Source organism: Rutidosis leptorrhynchoides, chromosome 2 (genome assembly GCF_046630445.1).
Source record: "Rutidosis leptorrhynchoides isolate AG116_Rl617_1_P2 chromosome 2, CSIRO_AGI_Rlap_v1, whole genome shotgun sequence".
Lineage (NCBI taxonomy): Eukaryota > Viridiplantae > Streptophyta > Magnoliopsida > Asterales > Asteraceae > Rutidosis > Rutidosis leptorrhynchoides.
The window spans coordinates 198,223,313-198,239,316 of NC_092334.1; the positions used below are offsets into that span (position 1 = coordinate 198,223,313).

General features: G+C 32.4%; 1 long non-coding RNA gene across 2 annotated transcripts; it reads left to right on the forward strand.

Moving 5' to 3' along the window:
- The first annotated feature begins 3,716 nt into the window (after positions 1 to 3,716).
- On the forward strand, positions 3,717 to 4,493 carry LOC139891636 (uncharacterized). 2 transcript variants are annotated; one of them, XR_011773747.1, is made up of 3 exons: positions 3,717 to 3,853; positions 3,923 to 4,261; positions 4,385 to 4,493. It is a non-coding gene; the product is annotated as an uncharacterized lncRNA (long non-coding RNA). The 2 variants fall into 2 exon arrangements; XR_011773748.1 differs by having other exon boundaries at positions 4,389 to 4,487.
- The last annotated feature ends 11,511 nt before the right edge of the window (positions 4,494 to 16,004 follow it).

The following is a 16,004-nucleotide window of genomic DNA, read 5'->3' on the forward strand; positions in this document are numbered from 1 at the left end:
CAACCAAAAGGTTGGTGAGTTCATTAATTTATCATAAATAATCAATTCATAATTTTAATAGACCACAAGATTTCATATTTTCATTTCTCATAAACATACGTCCCATGCATAGAGACAAAAATATCATTCATATGGATTGAACACCTGGTAATCGACATTCACAATATGCATATAAGAATATCCCCATCATTCCGGGATCCTCCTTCGCACATGATATAAATTTCGAAATACTAAAGCATCCGGTACTTTGGATGGGGCTTGTTGGGCCCAATAGATCTATCTTTAGATTTCACGTCAATTAGGGTGTCTGTTCCCAAATTCTTAGATTACCAGACTTAATAAAAATGGGCATATTCGATTTCGATAATTCAACCATATAATGTAGTTTCGATTACTTGTGTCTACTTCGTAAAATATTTATAAAAATTGCGCATCTCAGCCCAAAAATATAAAGGGTAAAAAGGCAAATGAAACTCACGCATATAAGTATTGTAAAACAGTTATTAAAATATTGCATGTATTCTCAGCCCAAAAATGTAATGAGTAAAAGGGAGCAAATGAACTTACGCATATAAATATTGTAAAACAGTTAATAAAGCATTTGCATGTATTCTCAGCTCAAAAATGTAAAGAGTAAAAGGGAGCAAATGAACTCACCTAATGTATTTTGTAGTAAAAATACATATGACTATATTGAACAATGCATAGGGTTGGCCTCAGATTCACGAACCTATATCATTTATATATATATTAACACGTATAATGGTAATCGAACAAATTTATATATTATTATATATATTATTTCAATGGTTTATATTTTTTTTATATATATATACTTTTATATAAAAATGTTTTCATGACGAATATGAGTTGATAAACAGAGTTTTATCACCATTGAATAATTTGGATAAAACGACTCGATTATGTGAAACGTACGAGTGAAGCTATCACTAAATAGTGAAATGAAAAAGAGTAGAACGACGTTCCAAACCAAAGGAACGACGTTCCAATTGCAAGAAAGGCGTTCCGGAGTATGAAGAACGACGTTCTACATTTGTGGAACGGCGTTCCACTTATTCGGCCAAAGGAACGATGTTCCTAATTAAGGAACGACATTCCAACTGCAGATTCTGGGCAGATTTTAAGAAGGGGTATAAATATAATGAGATGGGGTTTCATTTGGAGGCTGGTTAAAAAAGGAGGTTAAGTAGACTTTGGCAGCTCATTAATTAGTTCTTAATGAGGGTTTTCAACAAAAGTTTCATCAATTTCATCATCTATATCTAAGATTTGGGGCTAGCTCAAGATTTAGGGCTTGTATCTTCATCTTCTACATCTAGCTCAAAGTTTTATTTTTGTAGTTTGGTATAATTTCAACTTCAATCTCTCAATATGTTGTTTAGATCTTCTTTTACTTTTATTATTATGTTAGTTCTAGGCATGCTTGGCTAGAATCTCATATGTACACTTGGTTATGAAGCTTGTAAGCTAAGGATTGTTCAATATTTATGTTATGATTGTGTTTGAATGAAATTAATGAGTTGTTGTTTGAGTTGTGTTGTTAGAATTAACTAAAGAACCTTTGCTATTCATTGTTTTGAATTTTACTTTGATTATATGAATTAGCTAGTTCTTCAAAGGGATTTAATCAACAAACTAATTCATACTTCAATACTTAGGAGATTTAGACAATCAAATTGGGGATTCCAAGGGATTGGGTTCTTGATTTGGATTGATTTTCAATTGGTCCTTAGTCAAAGTAGCAAAGTTTAGTTTTCTCAAGGGATTTTGATTACCAAAGGATTTTAAGAGATTTTAATCTAAGTTAAGTACTAATGGCTTTCTCATGATTCAACTTGATCTTATTAATGTAAGCTTATGGAAATTTTCAAATGTTGATTTGATCACTAAAGTTTTGGTATGGATAGTAAAATACATTGTTTGAACACAATTTGGTCTTAACTAGTTAAAAGAACAATCCGAATGCTTCAAGTGGAATAGTTAAGTGTGCATGCTTTTAATATTGTTATTTACAAATCATTTCTACTTACTTGCTAATATTGCAAGTGTATTCAAAACGTTTTCAAAACACAAACCCCCCAAATAAACCTTAGGATAATTATTAGTTTTCATTGATTCAATTGGCATTAACGCTCTCTTGGGACGAATCTTAAACGGAAAACTTGCTAATACAAAGACCGAGTTATCGTTTCTCGTTGCTTGTCACTTTAGTCGAGTCCACGTTTATTTCAAATCTATATTCAAAAGAAGCAAGTATGTTCAAGCTATCAGTATATCATGTGAACTTTTATTATTTCTTCTAGTCGAATGAATAAATCACTAAAGAATACAACTTGGGCATTGTTTTCTGATACCCAAAGGCGAATCAATGATGAAAACTTAAAGGTATCATAAATTATTTTTACAAAGTACCCATTAGAATTGGTACTCCGTAGTTGTTTACCTTCAAAAAATATTAAATCAAATCTTAAAATTTACGAGTATATGGTCCCATAGTTAATTTTAATGGTTTCCTATATGATAAAATTTTATGATAGTGGGGTCATAGGACCCCGTTACCTAAGCTAAGAGCTTAAAATTCTTCTTGGGATCAACGTATACACATTTGGTTTGGAGGGGTCAAACATAAGTATTTTTCTAAAGGGCTAAAACTACAAATTTGTTATATACTTTCTTAAATATCCCGATGTCACCCATATACTTATTTGCATCTCACTGTCGTCTACAAACTTTCAAAAAATGTACCAATGTCAACATTCTGTTACCGGTTACCTGTTAAACCGGTAAAGTTAATTATTTAATTTTTTTTTTCATTTCATATGTCCCGATGTCGCCCATATACTTTCAGTTGTGTTCCGGTGTCGCCCATATACTTTCAGTTTCTGTTCTGATGTATTACCGACGTGTCATGATTACTTTGAAGCTACGTCATCAATTGTTTCGTTACAGGCATAAAAGTATTGTTGGTGACATTGGTACATTTTCTGAAAGTTTGTAGACGACAGTGAGACGCAAATGGGTATATGGGTGACATCGGGACATTTGAGAAAGTATATAGCCAATTTGTGGCTTTAACCCTTTTCTAAATACATTGTGTACTACTAAAAATTTACAATTGACTAATCATATAATGAGTAATATAAAGATTAAAGATAAGTTCTCATGCTGCATATGTGTACAACATTATGTAGTTCTAAGATGTGTCTTCATTCTACATATTCAGAATAAAGATAAGTATTTGTTATGCATCAATTTGATATCATTCTTCATCAATTTGACATTATAGAAACTATTAATCCAAATCTCCTTGGATTATAACAATAGATTAATCACCACATATGAATTCAGAAGAAAAGTTATAAACCAAAAATAACCAATTATTCAATATAAACGAATGTAATAATCATTCATAACAGAATATCGCTCAAACACTCACAAGATCATCAACTTGATGATCTAATTATACAAATCTATCTATAGATTCTATTAAAACACTAACCTTGTGATGTCATAAATAATGAATTTCCCTTCACACAAAAAAAATGAAAAAAAATGAAAAAAATTTAAGAACATGTAGATGATGTCATTAACATAAAATTTATATAATTAAAAATTTATATATATATATATATATATATATATATATATATATATATATATATATATATATATATATATATATCTCCGTATTACATATTGCTTCTTTTTTCCTACGCCACCTAACAAACCCTAAAAGATCCGAACAATTCTATCTTCGTCACTTTCATCTTCGTTTTGTAGGGTTTTTGTTACCCCTAATCCAGAACTTTCTGCCTATGGTGGGGTTGGCCAGGTATGGTTTTTTCTGGCTCATTTTCTTCTCCACAACGATTTCTTCAACCAGTATCTTTTGTGCTTTCAGCGATTTGTGCGTGCTCCGTGCGATTGTTTCGGCCGTTTAAACTGTTAATCGTCATGAAGGGTTATTCATTCTTTCGGGTTTACTAAAACCGATTGTTGATTCGAATTAAAGATTAGGGTATTAGGCGCTAAAACTCCAATCGTCGTCATCACATACGGTATATATTTTAAAATCGATTGTTGATTTGAAGTAAACATTAAGGTATCTTTATTTCTTCAATTTTTTTACAACTCAGTTTTGTTTTCTAGGATTTTTACCTTGGTTTGTTTTTTTAGTCTCGGATAGTTTTAGGTGACGGTGGTAGTGGCTTGCTTCAGTTTCAGAATGCTTTTACTTAAGGTATGTCAAAATATGGCTGTTTTTCCTGGATAATATGTTCAGTTTTTCTCTATCAATTTTGCAGTGTTGTCCTCTATTCATTTTTTATATTAGATCCTTTCATGTATTTGCCCTTATATGAAGGTAGGTCTGAAGCCTCTATCATAGGGATGATATCAAGTTTTATTACTGTAAAATCAGAGCAAGTACATAAATAATTAAGTTTATAAGAGATGGGTTATATGAGTATTAGGTATGTACTTTTACTTCCTTGTTTGTCATTGAAAACAAGAAATGAATTATAATATGAATTAAGTTTGATGGTAGGTATCCTTTTATATTGAATTAATATTTAATTCATGTTTATAGGCATGTATGGTGTGCTGAATGGGAGCAAGTGAGCAACCATATTAAATATCATTTCACTTTGGTATGTTAATGTTAAATTTTCATTTGAGTATAGATCAGTAGGGAATAACTTTTGAGTTTGGAATAGTTTACAGTAAATTGGGTAGGTTATATGGATTAGTTATTTGAAGACTATGTGTGTTGTTAGTAATGATTATGACTCTGACGTTTAATATCTAAAGCAACTTCAGCACCAAGTTCAGGTATATGCATCCACTTCTTTGGATGTTAATTCAAACAGATATGTTGCATTTTATTTATACCATTTTCTTGAAAATGGTATGATAACAATCAATAATGTTCAGAATTAACGGTGAGATATGGAATACATGTCAGTACCACCTGGAGTTGTACAGTCTCCACAACTCCCATTTACGAACATCATTAAGAGCTGGTAATCATGGTGTCGTTGGTCCGAGAAACGCACGCGAACATGATGTTGGTTCAATGCACTAACTCCAGCCGCCTTTAGTCACTAATTTTTCACAAATACTCAAAGCAAGACATTCATTAACTTACCACGAAGTTATGGTATTCTGTTACTTCATATCCAATAAAGTAACATTCTAAGATTTACCTATTGTTATCTTTAGTTTGCTTATATGTATTACTTTGTGCTCTCCAAATGGTTTGTTTGGGTGCTATTAAGCGACATGTACTATCCGGATTAATAACATTACTTTATTGTTTTTTTTCTCATTAAAATGGTTTGGGTCGATAATACAAGGTAAATCAATCCACTCTTTTATCTTTCCACTTATAAATAAATAAATATATATATATATATATATATATATATATATATATATATATATATATATATATATATATATATATATATATCAGTAATAATAACATTAATATTATTAATACTGATGTTGATATTAATATTAATAGTAATAATGAAAGTAATACTAATATTACTATAATACTATATTTTTAATTTGTAGTTACATTTAATATATTAATAATACATATTGTTAATTATATAATAATATATATCATATAATAGCATACATTTAATATTTTATGTATTACAATATACATATAATCATCAGTTATATATGAAAATCATATTCATATATATATATATATATATACATATATATATTTATATATACATATATATATACATATATATATATATATATATATATATATATACACATATATATATATATATATATATATATACACACATATATATATATATATATATATATATATATATATATATATATATATATATATATATATATATATATATATATATATATATATATATATATATATTCATTTTTATGTTACACTAAATTAATCTGTATCTTAGTTTACATATCTAGTTTTAATGTTTAGGATCAAGAGGGAAGTAACCAATCGGGGGAAACGGGGGGAACCAAAAACTTTTTTTTTTTTTTTCGTTTTTTGAAAAAACTTTGTTCACGAACATTATAGATGAGATGAAAATATGAACATTTAGTAGAGACACTTTTTGATAAATGTTTTCATTTTGGCGGGAAAACGCTCGAAGAAGTAATATATAACAATTATCGTATTTTTCGAGCGTATATTGAGGTTTTAGCTATTGAAGTTTAGATATTAGGGTTTAGATATTAGGGTTTATAGGGTTTAGATATTAGGGTTTAGAAATTTAGGGTTTAGGGTTTAGATTTAGGATTTAGATTGAGTTTTTAACACGAACGGTTTAGAGTTTAGAGTTTAGGGTTTAGGGTTTAGGGTTTGGTGTTTTGGGTTTATGGAATAAACCCAAAACACCAAACCCTAAACCCTAAACCCTAAACTCTAAATCGGACTAAATTTTACTTCACAAAACATGAAAAAAAAACGTTCATATTCTTCACGAACAATATTATCTTGAATGTTATTTTTGTCGATCGTTTTCCCGCCTAAATAATAACATTCATCACGAAGTTTCTCTTTTAAATGTTCATATTTTCGTGTGATCTTGATGCCGGAAAAAAAAATTTCAAAAAAAAGAAAAAAAAATAAATTTGCTTCCCCCCGCTTCCCCCCGATTGGTTACTTCCCCATTGATCCTGCCCCTATATATATATATATATATATATATATATATATATATATATATATATATATATATATATATATATATATATATATATATATATATATTACCCTGTTATGGAATGTGTTTGTGTGCTGATTATATTGCATATAAAGTTAACTATATAAATTAGGAGAAATAGATGGACTTAGATCGTAAAGGAGCCTAAATCGATTGTACATTGTTTAATTTTTAACGCTCATAAGTTGTTTGATGAATCAAAGAATGTAGTTAAATTAATTTTTGGAATTTGATTTGACTTCTCATAGTGTATGATCATTTTTGTTTTCAAGACATTATAGGTTGCAATTTAGACCCATTTACTGTTTTATTAAGTTGTTCATAATAATATTGCAATAACAATAGTGACTTGCTTAGTGAGTAGCTTTGTATTGCAATCTCTACCAAATTGTATTGCATTACCTTAGTGACTTTCAATACTATTAGTAACTTGCTTAGTGAGCAGCTTTAGAATATCTTTTTAGTCCCCCCATCAAATCTGATTTATTTAAGATCATGAGAGTGCTGATAGAACAAGACATGTGGTAAAATTCTATACTCTTAAAAGTTTTATTGTGTGATTATTAAATAATACATGTGCTTTAATTTGGCAGAGTAGAGGTCGAGATATGAAGTTCTTACTGCCAAACTCTTAAGGGTCAAAAGATCATGTGCGGTTCAAAAGGCTAGAATGTGGGATTTAAAATGGGTCAATATGAAGCTACAATTGCAAATTTTGTAATTGTATTGAGTTTGATTGTGGATGCTTGAATGTGTAGCAAGTCATAAAAGATGGAGATGGATTGCTTATCTCAAGTTCTGTTTGGAAATTTGAACCAATTCGTAATTGAAGTTGACCATTTAATTTTATATTGTAATGCAAAATAAGAACTAATATAAATATAATATAATATTTACTATTGCTTTATTTTTGTACATGTAGTGTGGATTTAATTGATGTAGTGTGGATTTAATTGATAAACTTTGAAACAATAGCTTTTAATGCTTTTATTTCATCAGATCCGTGATTTCACGGGTCATTAAACTAGTCTTAGAATACTATAAATTGATAGACTTTCATATTCGTAAAGAGAGGGAGATAAGAGAATGTAGATGAAATAATATTCCATCCACCAACTAAAACTAACCCTAAAACTAAGTATCTATATTTTCATACAATTGCGCAAGGGTTAAAGCCAAAAATAAGCTACAAACTTACACAAATGTACCGTTGTCGCCCACAAACCCATTTCCGTCCTACTGTCGCCTACAAACTTTCAAAAAGTGTACTAATGTAAACAAAAACTTTTATAAAGTGTACCAATGTAAACAAAAATGACTTGCTACCTGCTAAACTGGTTAAAATCAACACGTGTCGTTCGTAAATTGGATCTTAATTCTTACAATATATATATATATATATATATATATATATATATATATATATATATATATATATATATATATATATATATATATATATATATATCAGGTCAAAATTAGTATATAACAGGTCAAAACTATAAAATGTTGATATTAGCACATTTTTTGAAAGTTTGTAGGCGACAGTAGGACGGAAATGGATTTGTGAGCGACATCGGTACATTTGTGTAAGTTTGTAGCCTATTTTTTGCTTTAACCCATTGCACAAAACACTCTCTACTTTGTGAAATAGGCAATAATGCCCCAACAATATTTAGATCGAGTCATATACATCCCACATATTTATTTATCTAAATTGCCCGATAATTATTGAAAGATATTCAAATATGCGATTCATATATGACTCAACACCCTTTTACCATGCTGCAACATTATGCTCCTTCTTCACTCTTCAACAGCTACTTCCATCTTCAAGAATAAGGAACAGCGGCAGAATCTAAGCATCAATCCAAGTCATAATCCAATGCAAACATACACAAAAAAATTTAAGTTACAAAAATTACTTGACAAGCTTGACCAACTTACCTTTGTCTTTTAATACTCCCCCACAAGCTGTCCAACACACATATCTACAAGCTGCAAGAGAAAGTTATGTTAAACACTAAATAATCCTTTTGTGCATTGATATCGATCAAAAAGTTAGTTACGTTTGTCGTGTAACGAAGTTGATGTAGCGAGTCCCAAGAGGTGACTAGATAATTTATATTTTTAATAGTGGGGCATAATTGTCTTTGAGAAATTTGACTGGATAAAAGGATAGTGTTGGTTTTTGATTAAAAATCCTAAGTGTAGGACCCTAGATCTCATGAATATCGTATGAATGTGTGTGAAAGTAGGAAGATTGTAGAGAGAAAACTAGAATTCTATTCCACAACTTCCTTGAACACCTTTACAAATCTTTGGCTATTGTGTGAAGTGCTTACTTCTAAGGTTGCCTTGTGGGATATATATAGCCCTCGTCTATATCTTACCTTTACAAGGCTTAGCACACAATCTATACAATTCCCGGGGTTCTAACAATCTATACTTCCAAACGAACACTCCATAGGATATACATACAAAATTACAATGAAAGAAACACGCTATTGCTAACTAGCTCCCCTCACGAATCTTGCATGGTCGTTGAAGTAGATCTTCAATGTTGGAATTCTTCTACCTTCAATGGTCTTTGTGTTTGCACAGCGGAAATGCGCAACCACGTGACATTCATCGTAGCATCCCTTCATGTCGTCGAAGAATATAACTCCCCTCCAACACTTGCCTTGATTAGTAAGCTCGAAAAACTAGAGAAACTCCCCTCACAAAGAATATGGGGCACGACAGATCAATTTTGATTTCAATCAAACACATGATCGTCTCATAAAGCGTGTAGATCGTTGGCTCCTTCGAAGTTCCTAACGTCTCAAATACTCCCCCAAGGATGTGGAAGTCGCTTTTCGTTTTCCTTTGCTCACTCGTCAAAGAAGTAACGCAACGATTTTGTCTTCTTTAAAGTCCGAGTCCAATACCGTACGTGTATTGAAGTCACACGCACATCAACCATATCTATATCTCCCCCACAATGATGCTCGCATGAAATAAGAGCTTCATTGTTTAAAATGGTTGACGTGCTCGGCAAATCTCCAAAATATCATATAGAACGCGTATGAGAAAAGCCGTATGAATCCGAGCCTCGAAAAGAGTGAAAAAATATGCTTTGGAGGTCCAGATTCGGTAAATGACCATTTCTGAAAAATCTGATAAAAGTCAGGGGTCAAAACTCTCAAATCAGTAGCCAGATTCGGTAAAGGACTGATCATGCAAAAGCTGAAACCTTTCAAGGACTGAAAGTGTAACATTCACATAAAATCCATCAGATTCGGTAGTTGGGCTCAAGCTTATGTCTGTTGGGCTCAAGCTTATGTCCATTAAGTTATGCTGATAGTTTCATTAAGTATGTATGGCCCAACAATTAAGTAATTTGCAAGATCTGGGCCAGATTCGGTAGAAATTGTAGAGGCCCAATAACAGAACAACAGTAACCGAATCATGTACAGAAGCATAAACTGAATCATGGATACGTCATACCGAATATGTAACCGAGTCCAAGAACAAGAACAAATACCGAGTCTGTAACCACCTCATACCGAATGTTGAATCATGTGATCACCAATACCAAATCTTATTAAAATCAGTATTACCGAATGTAATTCATCTTCATCGAAATACAAGAACCGAATCTGTTCAGCAGAGTTCTAACCATCATCTTAACACCATCGAGAAATATTCAACATCAAAATTTCAATTCAATGTAATTAAGTGCTGTAATCGATTGAAATATGATCCAGAAGCTACGATTTACACTTCTGGTGAAGGACTTTCAGGAAAAACTTCATCAAAATTGATGAATCAATGAAGAACAGTGAAATCGCCATGGAAGAACTTAAAAATTTGACTTCGAGTTCTGCACCTTTTCAGAGGATGAGTTCAACACAAAACATGCTCAGAATCATCATTCAAACACTCGACAGTAACAATCACAGCCTGAAACTTCATGAATCGTTCCAATTGAATAGTTGACTATATGAACATGAAAGTTGATTTCATGAATTGAAGATCTGAAATATTGGCAAATCTGAATTAACAGATCACGAAGCGTCATATAATGATTTAGAACGAGTCTACGTTTTTACAATTCCTCAATTCGTGATATATTTATTCGAAGACCAAATCACCATTCATTTGGAAGAGCCGAAGAACTTGAATAAAATCCGGATGAATCTGTTGTTATGCTTCTAATATAATGATGTACGAGTGTTAGGATTTACTCAAGTATCATGAATGCATCATCTATTTGATGATTAATCATCAAAGTAAAATAAGCCTAAATTTGTTCATGATGATGAATAGTAACGATCACTGTAGCAATATTCTGTGATTTTCTGAATTAATGTACTGGAACAGTGAATATGAATATTAAATTGTGTTGTGGATTTGGAGTTGATATGTGAGATTCGGTAAATGAGATTCGGTAATTAATGAATCTCATTTAATTGTGTTTGTGTTTGGATAAGTGAAAAGTTTAGGTGATTTGAATAAGTTTTGGTTTAGATTCGGTAAAATGAGATTCGGTAAGGTAGAATCTCATTTGAATGTGTTTGTGTTCTGTTAGATAAGATTCGGTGTTTTTAAAAAAATTTCGGATGAAGATTCGAATATTCGATATGAAGATTAGAAGGTTTAGTGATGAAGGTTTGAAGATCATCATGAAGATATGAAGATCTTCATGATGAAGGTTTGAAGATATGAATATCTTCATGTTGAAGATATGAAGGTGTTAGGTGTCGGATATGAACATTCATCGATATTCATGCGGATCATCTTCGTTTCGTTGAAGATCCCGCTCTGATACCACATGTTGGGGTGTGTTAGGATGAATATCGTATGAATGTGTGTGAAAATAGGTAGATTGTAGAGAGAAAACTAGAATTCTATTCCACAACTTCCTTGAACACCTTTACAAATCTTTGGCTATTGTGTGAAGTGCTTACTTCTAAGGTTGCCTTGTGGGATATATATAGCCCTCGTCTATATCCCACCTTTACAAGGCTTAGCACACAATCTATGCAATTCCTGGGGTTCTAACAATCTCCCCCTTTGCATTGATTGTGTGCAAAAATTTAGTAACCTTTCTAATTACATACAAAAAAACTAAAACTACTAGTCTAGTCTTCGATTTATGTATGTTGCCGTTGTTGATGATCTTGAATTTCTTGAATTCTTGGAGCTTCAACGGACTTCTTGAGAATCTTCTTTGAATTTGTAAATTGCTGAAGACCTCGTACATTCCCTTATATCTCCCCCTCAAAATGTGATTAACCCTTAAGCATATTTTGATCTGTGAGGGAAAGGGTATCAGAGCCTACGCAAAGATAATCGGCATTGAATCTTCATGCATAGCTCCCCCTTGACTAATGCGGAAACTTAATCAAGGTATCAGAGTCAGGAATTGTGGTAAGCAAGTGTTCACTCCCCCTGGAAGTAAGAACACTTTCTCCCCCTTGACAAGTTACGTCAGTCAAGGTATGATGTTTAACATCTCTTTGAAGAACGGGTCCCATACAGAAGTATATGGAAACCGTAGTGAAGTTAAATCATCTTCGTTTGAAATACCACTGGTAGGTATTATCAATTGCATCTATAGATTCTTCACTCCACTTTGTTGGGACACTTGATTTAGCTTGTGAGAATAGTTCTGGTGGTATTGAAGGGAATGAAGTTCTAGCCATATTCACGGATCGTGGCTTAAACTTGAGCAACTCTTGAAAAGATTATTTGGTTGTTGTTGTTGTTGTTGCGAAAATGGGTGTGGTGCCAGCTTTGATTGACACTTGTTTCGGAAACTGAATCTTTGAAGTTTTAGAAACTAGGTCATCTTTGGTGCGAGGGGTTTTTCTCGGACCTATGGATGACTTCTTGGTTTTGTGTGGAAACCAACCATATTGATCGTGATAACCCGTAATCTCTCCATTCTCCCCGTATGTGGTTTTCAGAAACGGAAGATTCACGTTGGTCTCGTAACCTGAATAAATCTGTTTGCTTGAGGAAAATGTTGTCTTGGGTTTAGAAACTGTAGGAGGAGTGGATTTCGTCTTGATGACCTTCTTCTCAACCGTTTGAAGAGAATTTGGAATCGTCGTCGTTGATGCATCCACTACTAATATCGAATCAGTATTAACTCCTAGTGACACCATTTTGGGTTTCGGAATTGGTGTTGATTTAACATCTAACTCCTTTTGAAACTCAGACATGTGTTTCTCAAAGTCACACATTAATGTTTGATTTTGCTTGCGAAGTTGAGTGATGACCTTTGAATCAAGCTCACGTTCCTTAGAAAGTATCAGTTTTTCAACAACCTGTGAACTTTGAAGAGTAATCACTTTCTTTTGAAGCTTTTCAGATTCTGATTTACAGTATGCAACGAGAGATTCTAGTTCTTTGATTTGAGCTTGCAACTTGGAAATCTCTGAAGATGTCGTTTGAACTTCTTATTCTTTCATCTGTTGAAGTTCTGTTTGAAGTTGTTGATGAAGTTTGTATTTTATAAAGATACAATTGGAAGGTTCGCTTCTGTTGTGGCATGGACAACTATATTCATAATGTGCAGTCTTTTCAACAGATGATGGTGCTCGTGGAGTCATTAACAAAGCAATCGACTCAAGTTGTGTAGCTTTTGTATCTTCCACAAATCTGATAAAAGCACATTTTTCGGGAGTGTTGTAACAACAAGAACATCTCTTGTCTCGATGATTGAATCTCACAATGAAATCGGGTGTCATCATCACGAAATGTTAAATAATATCAAGTATTATCGCCTTTTCTCCCCCTTAAAATATGATTCCGGTGAATCAAATTTTGTTTTTGAACGTTTCGTTAACTTTCGTTAAGTCCTCGTTAGTCCAGATTCGGTAATGGACTGTCCTTGTAAATTCTGAATCCTGTCAGGGACTAAAATTGTCAAATTGTTACTAAGATTCGGTAAGGACTGCCCTTGTAAAATTCTTAAAACTTCTAGGGACTAAAAGTGTAACTTTATCTCTGATTATCAAACTTAGGCTCAAGTTGCTTCTTGGGCCAAAGGCAGATTCGGTAGTTAGCTTGGAGCCCAATTAACAAACTTAGAAATGAGATCCAGTAATCAAATTGAATTATGACGATAAATCAATTGATATCTCCTCCTTGAACAGCGACTAAGAATATCTGAGAAGAATAATAACTAAAACATCTTCAAATTTGAAGAATGGAGGATGAACAGTGTCGAAACAAGATGAAGCACATGTAATTTGATTTTTCGATTTAGATCCGTTTAGACACCGATACCTTCACGAAATATGTTGCAAATCCTTCCAATAACACTCGTCGATCTTCAATTTAATTAGAAACACAACACAGGCTTCGAATTCGATCAAACTTAATCGGTTGACTTTTTGCGTTAAATCTTTGACTTCTAAAATTTGCAATATGTAATGAATCTTAATTCATTTTGAAGCTTCAGGTAGTTCGAATGATTGATAAGTAACCAGAATCTAGCCTCAATTCATGACATGATACACAGAATCACTCCAGACTCATCAACTTGTGTGTTTCGGTTTATTGAAGAACTCGATCAAATTCGTGAAAAATCTGATGATGTTGATTGATTATGAAGATGAAGATGTTGAGCGATCTTGTTTGTTGAATAAGATTCGGTATGTATATGTGATGCTTTATGTTGAAAAAGATATATGTAGATCGATGTATAGTAGTTTGAAGAAAGAGACTCGGTAATGTATATGTATCGATGTATCTGTGTATACAGGAGAGAGAAAGAGAGTCTCGGTAACTGTATATGTCAGATTCGGTATCCTTTTTATTTATTTATTTTATATATGAAGACTCGATAATTGTTCTGTATTGAGGAGAGAGAGTGAGGATTAGGTGTGTTGACTGATCACTGTAGAGTAGGTGTCAGATGGATGTAAGGTGTAACTTAGAAGATTCGGTATTTTCTAATTTTTTAAAAGTACTGTATGAACAAAAAATAAGATTCGGTAATTTTTATTTTGGATAAAAATTCGGATTTGGTAAAAAATTTTGTTCGAAGATTCGGTATGAATATTCGAAGATGTATATGAAGATTGGATGAAGATTCGAAGATGAGTATGAAGGTTGGATGAAGATTTGAAGATTCGGTATGAAGATTCACACAATATTCGGATCGATGCTAAAAAGCTTTTGCTCTGATACCAATTGTAGGACCCTAGATCTCATGAATACCATGAATGTGAACAATAAACCACATGAATGTAGAGAGCATTAGTCAAACTAGTCAACTATATTCCACGGCTCTCTTGAATACATTACAAATCGGTGGCTAATGTTAGTGATTAAGGGAGACTTGGTGTTCTATATATAGCCCTCATCTATAGAATACCTCCCTTACAATCTAAGGGATATAGTTAGCTCTTTCTAGAGACCTAACACTAAGTGCAGAAAAGTTGAAACGATCCCCAAACCAAATTAACAATTAACTTGTAAAAATATGACACACTTCCTTTTACTTACCTTTTTTTTTTTTTTGAAAGTATTGGCATTAACCACAACAACACAAGATTTATTTAGTACACCACTTGTTCAAATGTTACCACAAGTTTCAAAATACAACAAGTTAAGAGTTACATCATCAAGTACACACGATCCATAAATTTAACCAATTGTTTATCCAAAACGACCCAATAGTGAGCATGACCGTCAGGACCAATACCAAAAAGCGCCTTCTAAAATCCACCGCAAGCAAGCTAGGGCAATCCCTTACCCTTGTCCTTCGATGTATCGCAATCTAAAAAAAAAAAAGTAAACAACGAAGGAGTAAGCTACAAAGCTTAGTGAGTGCAATACTTATATGCATACATACATAAACCACTTACTTGTGCAACTTACACATAACCGCATACAAGATAGCATCACTAACACAAATATACATAACCAAGTACAAGCTAGCATGTTATTTACATAAACAAGAATATAACACGCTAAACTATCAATATACAACATTCGAACGCAAAATGGTTAACCGTTTCCAATTATGCTAATCATCAAATGAATAGCACCAAAAACCCGTGTACATGGCTGAAAGGACCCGTTCATATACATTATAAACGATTCACAATAGTTGATTACATTGCGAGGTATTTGACCTCTATATGATACGTTTTACAAACATTGCATTCGTTTTTAAAAGACAAACTTTCTTTACATCTAAAATTGACGGCATGCATACCATTTCATATTACATCCAACTATAATTGACTT